This window comes from Saccopteryx bilineata, unplaced genomic scaffold, assembly GCF_036850765.1.
Source record: "Saccopteryx bilineata isolate mSacBil1 unplaced genomic scaffold, mSacBil1_pri_phased_curated manual_scaffold_97, whole genome shotgun sequence".
NCBI lineage: Eukaryota > Metazoa > Chordata > Mammalia > Chiroptera > Emballonuridae > Saccopteryx > Saccopteryx bilineata.
This window is the reverse complement of record NW_027095515.1, coordinates 60,578-66,708: the sequence shown is the minus strand read 5'-3', so window position 1 is coordinate 66,708 and position 6,131 is coordinate 60,578. Positions and strand designations below refer to the sequence as shown.

Genomic DNA, 6,131 nt, shown 5'->3' with positions numbered 1-6,131 from the left:
TTGTTGATATGGTGTATTACGATAACCGTTTTACGTATGTTGAACCATCCTTGAGATTCTGGGATGAATCCCACTTGATCATGATGTATTATTTTTTTTATATGTTGTTGTATTCGATTTGCTAGTATTTTGTTTAGTATTTTAGCATCTGTATTCATTAGAGATATTGGTCTGTAGTTTTCTTTTTTTGTGCCATCCTTGCCTGGTTTTGGTATAAGGGTTATGTTTGCCTCATAAAATGTGTTTGGAAGTATTGCTTCTTCTTCAATTTTTTGGAAGACTTTCTGTAGAATAGGAACCAAGTCTTCTTTGAAGGTTTGATAAAATTCACTGGTATAGCCGTCTGGGCTTGGACTTTTATTTTGGGGGAGGTTTTTAATGTTTTTTTCTATTTCTTCTCTACTAATAGGTCTGTTTAGGCTTTCTGCTTCTTCTTGACTCAGTCTAGGAAGGTTGTATTGTTCTAGGAATTTATCCATTTCTTCTAGGTTGTTGAATTTAGTGGCATAAAGTTTTTCATAGTATTCTACAATAATTCTTTGTATATCTACGATGTCCGTGGTGATTTCTCCTCTTTCATTTTGGATTTTGTTTATATGAGTTCTTTCTCTTTTTTCCTTGGTAAGTCTTGCCAAGGGTTTGTCAATTTTGTTGATTTTTTCAAAGAACCAGCTCCTTGTTCTATTAATTTTTTCTATAGTTTTTCTGTTCTCTATTTTATTTATTTCTGCTCTGATTTTTATTATCTCCTTTCTTCGGCTGGTTTTGGGTTCTCTTTGTTCTTCATTTTCTAGTTCCTTAAAGTGTGAAGTTAAGTGGTTCACTGGGGCTCTCTCTTGTTTGTTCATATAGGCCTGAAGCGATATGAACTTCCCTCTTATCACTGCTTTTGCTGCATCCCATAGATTCTGATATGTCGTATTGTCATTTTCATTAGTCTCTATATATCTTTTGATCTCTGCACTTATTTCTTCTTTGACCCATTCATTCTTTAAAAGTATGTTGTTTAGTTTCCATATTTTGTGGGATTTTTTTCCTCTTTTTTGCTGTTGAATTCTAGTTTCAAGGCTTTATGATCAGAAAATATGCTTGAAACAACTTCAATTTTTCTAAATTTGCTGATGTTGTTTTTGTGGCCCAACATATGGTCAATTCTTGAGAATGATCCATGTACACTAGAGAAAAATGTATACTCAGTCAGTTTGGGATGAAATGTCCTGTATATGTCTATCATATCCAGGTGCTCTAGAGTTTTGTTTAAGGCCACTATATCTTTGTTGATTCTCTGTTTGGATGACTAATCTAGAGCCAACAGCGGTGTATTGAGGTCTCCAAGTATGATTGTATTTTTGTCAGTTTTTGTTTTAAGGTCAACAAGTAGCTGTCATATATTTTGGTGCTCCTTGGTTTGGTGCATATATATTAAGGATTGTTATGTCTTCTTGATTCAGTTTGTCTCCTTAGCCATTATGAAATGGCCATTTTTGTCTCTGAGTACTTTTGCTGTCTTGTAGTCAGCATCATCAGATATGAGTATTGCTACGCCTGCTTTTTTGTGGATGTTATTTGCTTGGAGCAATGTTTTCCAGCCTTTCACTTTGAATTTGTTTTTATCCTTGTTACTTAGATGAGTTTCTTGTAGGCAGCATACAGTTGGATTTTTTTTTTGATCCATTCGGCTACTCTGTGTTTTTTTATTGGTGAGTTTAATCCATTTACATTTAGTGTAATTATTGACACTTGTGAGTTCCTCATTGCCATTTTATAGAATGCTTTCTGTTAGTTTTGTGCCTTGTTTGATTCTTCTCTTTCGTTTTTCTATCTTTTGTTTTTATTTGGTTGTGTTCCATACATCTTTCCTCTCTTGCTATCTTTTTTAAATCATGTGCTTCTGTGGTGGTTTTTTCAATGGTGGTTACCATTAAGTAATGAAAAGGGTTCCTACCCTGTTCATTTTAGTCCACTATTTTGTGAGTACTTTTGCACTCCATCATCCTTTGCTACTGTTAATCTCCATCCTCTCCCCCCCTTTCTTATTGTTGTCACAGTTTAAAGTTGGTTTTGTTATGTTCTTCTTGGAGCTTTTACTTGTGGCTTTGTTGTTGTTGTTTTTTTATTCTTTGTATCTTTTGGAGAACCCCCTTTAGTATTTCCTGGAGTGGGGGTTTTCTGGTGATAAATGCTCTCATCTTTTCTGTACCTGTGAATGTTTTTATTTCTCCTTCATATTTGAAGGATAGCTTTGATGGGTATAGTATTTGTGGCTGAAAGTTCCTCTCTTTCAAGACTTTAAATATTGGGGTCCACTCTCTTCTAGCTTGTAGAGTTTCTGTTGAGAAATCTGATGATAATCTAATGGGCCTTTCTTTATATGTTGTATTCTTCTTTTCCCTGGCTACCTTGAGAATTTTTTCTTTGCAGTTGGTTTGTGCCAATTTTATTATGATGTGCCTTGAAGTAGGTTTGTTGGGGTTAAGAAAACTTGGAGTTCTGTTTGCTTCTAGAATTTGAGGTTTTAGTTCTTTCCACAGACTTGGGAAGTTCTCATCTATTATTTGTTTGAGTATGTTCTCCATCCCATTTTCTCTCTCTTCTCCCTCTGATATACCTATTATTCTTATGTTATTCTTTTTGATGGAGTCAGATAATTCCTGTAGGGCTATCTCATTTTTTTTTTTTAATTTTTGAATCTCTTTCTTCTTCTCTTTGTTGAGCCTCAAGTTGCTTGTCTTCTATTTCACTAATCCTCACTTCTATCTGGCCTGTTCTATTAGCTAAGCTTGTTACCTCATTTTTCAGCTCATGAATTGAGTTTTTCATCTCTGTTTGATTTTTTTTTATAGTTTCAATTTCCTTGGAGATATACTCTTTGTGTTCATTGAGTTGTTTTCTGAGCTCCCTAAATTGCCTTTCTGTGTTTTCTTGTATATCTCTAAGTATTTTTAGGATTTCTATTTTAAATTCTCTGTCATTTAACTCCATGGTCTCCAATATCTTAAATTTTTTCTCCATAGATTTTTCCTCATCACTCTGTGTTACCTCTCTTTTTTTTTTTATCCATGATATTCTATTTTATCTTCTTTAATCGCATCTGAGGGTCGGTTTCTTGATAGTATTAATGAGATTTTATAAGGAATAAAAAGATAAAAAAATAAAAATAAAAATAAAAAATTGCATTTTTTTTAAAAAATTAATCATTAAATAAAGAAAAATAAAATAAGATAAAAATTTGAGAAAAAAGGGAATAATTCCTTCCCCTCCTTTTTTCCTCTCCTCTCCTCTCCCCTCTTTCTTGAGAAAATCTTGTGATGAACTGTGAATTATATTGTACTAAGTAGAACAAACAATACCTGTAGTGGAGGGCCTGAAATGAGGAGAAGTAATAAAGGGGTAAAGGAAAAAGAAAAAAAAGAAAAAAAATAAAAGAAAAAAATATTTATATATAAAAAAGGGGGGGAGCAGTATAGACCCACAAAAAGCAAATTAGGAAAAAATTTGGGTCAAGAATAAAATGATTTGCTTTTAGGTGTTGGCTTACTCAGAGTTATGATTAGAGGAATAAGAGAGAAACAGGAAAAAGGGGTGGAAAATTAAAAAATTACTATTGTATTTAGTAGAACAAGAACTAGATAAAATGGAGAGCCAGGGATGGGAGCACTGCTAATGTATTAAAAAGGTGAAGTAAAAACCTTCCAAAATGCCACAAAGTTAAGTTTTAATTCCAGATAAGATAATTTGTTTGTTATTGAGGTTTGAATGAGAGAAGACGTAAAGGAGAGAGGAAGAGATTAATATAGAGGGAGAAAAGAGAGAGAGAGAGAGAAAAGATGGAACCACTTAAAGAAGAAAAAAGAAAAAGGAGAAAGGTCACGAGGGCTGGGGGGCTGGTGACGGTGTTTCCTGTTTAAATCTGATCCTTCCTCGTCTCCATTCTTTTTCCGGAGAGGCTGAGGGTCAGTGCGGACGTGAAGAGCCCCACTCCCGAGCCGCCAGCGATCATTTCAGGAGTTTTAAGGAAGGACCTTACCTGAGCCCTCCCCCTCAGACTTGGAGAGCTGCTCTGTGTGGAGCAGCGTTGTTTTAATAAGCTGCTCCAGGTGATTCCAAGACTTGACTGTTTGGCATATTGTTACCTGAGAGAACAAGCCAGACCAGGACCAGAGCAAAATGTCTGCTTCTCAGGGACCATTGACCTTCAGGGATGTGGCCATAGGTTTCTCTCAGGAGGAGTGGGAATGCCTGGACCCAGGTCAGCGGAAACTGTACATGGACGTGATGTTGGAGAACTACAGGAACCTGGTCTCCCTGGGGCTTTCTGTCCCTAAGCCAGTCCTGGTCATGTACTTGGAGCAAGTGAAGAAGCGCTGGGATGTGACGGGAAGAAAGACACTATCCTTCCACCCAGTTATGTTTTCTGAAGAGACCCAGGGTTTGTTACCAAAGCCATACATAGAGGATTCATTGCACATGAAGTTACCGAGTACATATAATGGCAAGAGAAGTGATCGATTTAATGAATCTTGGAACAACTTTTACCAGTGGTCAAATCTCAAAAGCTATTCAAGAACCAACGTTTCAGAGAACCATCACAAAAGTACGAAAGTTACTGACCAAACCTCAGATCTCAATACAGATAATAATAGTGATATTACAGAAAACACAAACCAATATAGTGAATGTAACAAATCTTTGAGCCAATATTTTAATACTAATCAATCTGAGAATATTGATACTGGAGAAGAGGCTTACAAATGCTATCAGTGCGGGGAATTCTTTAGTCAATTATCCAGTTTAAAGAAACATAAGAAAACCCATATTGCAGACAAGTATTACAAATGCAAAGAATGTGGCATCAGTTTTAATTTCCATTCACAGCTTATTGATCATTTGAGAAGTCATACCAGAGAGAAGCCTCACAAATGTGAAATATGTGGTCAAGCTTTTCGTTCTTCTTCAGTTCTTTCTGAACACATGAGAATTCATACTGGAGAGAAGCCTCACAAATGTGAAGTATGTGGCAAAGCCTTTAGTAGGTAGTCAGTATTTACTGAACATATGACTATTCATACTGGAGAGAAACCTCACAAATGTGAAATATGTGGCAAAACCTTTGGTAAACTGTCACACCTCTCTAATTCACAGTAGAGAGAAGCCTCACAAATGTAAGGTATGTGACAAAGCTTTTCATTATCCTTCAGGCCTTGCTAAACATGAACAAATTCATACCGGAGAGAAGCCACACAAATGTGAAATATGTGGCAAAGCCTTTACTAAGTTGTCAACACTTAATCAACATAAGAGAATTCATACCGAAGACAAGCCTTACAAGTGTAAAATATGTGGAAAAGCCTTCAAAGATTGATCAGAAGTTACTAAACGAAGTAATTCATATCGGAGAAAAACCCTAAAATTTGAAATCTGACAAAGCATTGAACCAGCAGGTAAAATGTACTAAACATGATAAAAGGCATATGTTAAAGAATCCATACATGAATGTGAATTATGTGACAAAGCTTTAAGTTACCTTTCAGACCTTACTCAACATTTGAGAATTCATAGCAGAGAGAAACCTGACAAATGTGAAATATATGGCAAAAACTTTTTAGGCGGTTAGTAATTACTTGACATGAAAATTCATACTGGAGAGAAGCTTTGCAAATGTGAAATCTGTGCCAATGCATTTAATCAGCATTCCTATGTTACTGAACATGAGAGAATTTATACCAGAGGTAAGCCTTAGAAACGTATACAGTCTTGCAAAATTTTTACTCTGCATTCATAACTTAATACATGAGAATTCATACCAAAGAGAAATGTTGAATGAAGAATATAGGAAAGGTATTAGCTTGAACTGCAACCTCCATATCAGAGAATGTAACTGGTTAAAATGTTCATGTTTGTAGTATATGGTGGAAGAACTTATTTCAAAATATACATGTCAGAAGCCAACACAATTCCTGCTGCACAAGAGAGCATAAAGATGTAAATAATATATATACATGTGAAAAACTATTGAATTGAAGTCCTAGCATATACCCTGGCTGGGGGTTCAGTAGTTGGAGCATCAGCCAGGAGTGCAAACATCCCAGGTATGATTCCTTCTCAGGGCACATGTGAGAAGTGGCCATCTG

General features: G+C 35.6%; 1 pseudogene; it reads left to right on the top strand.

The window, feature by feature from the left end:
• The first annotated feature begins 3,939 nt into the window (after positions 1–3,939).
• Positions 3,940–6,007, top strand: LOC136318378 (zinc finger protein 479 pseudogene; annotated as a pseudogene).
• The last annotated feature ends 124 nt before the right edge of the window (positions 6,008–6,131 follow it).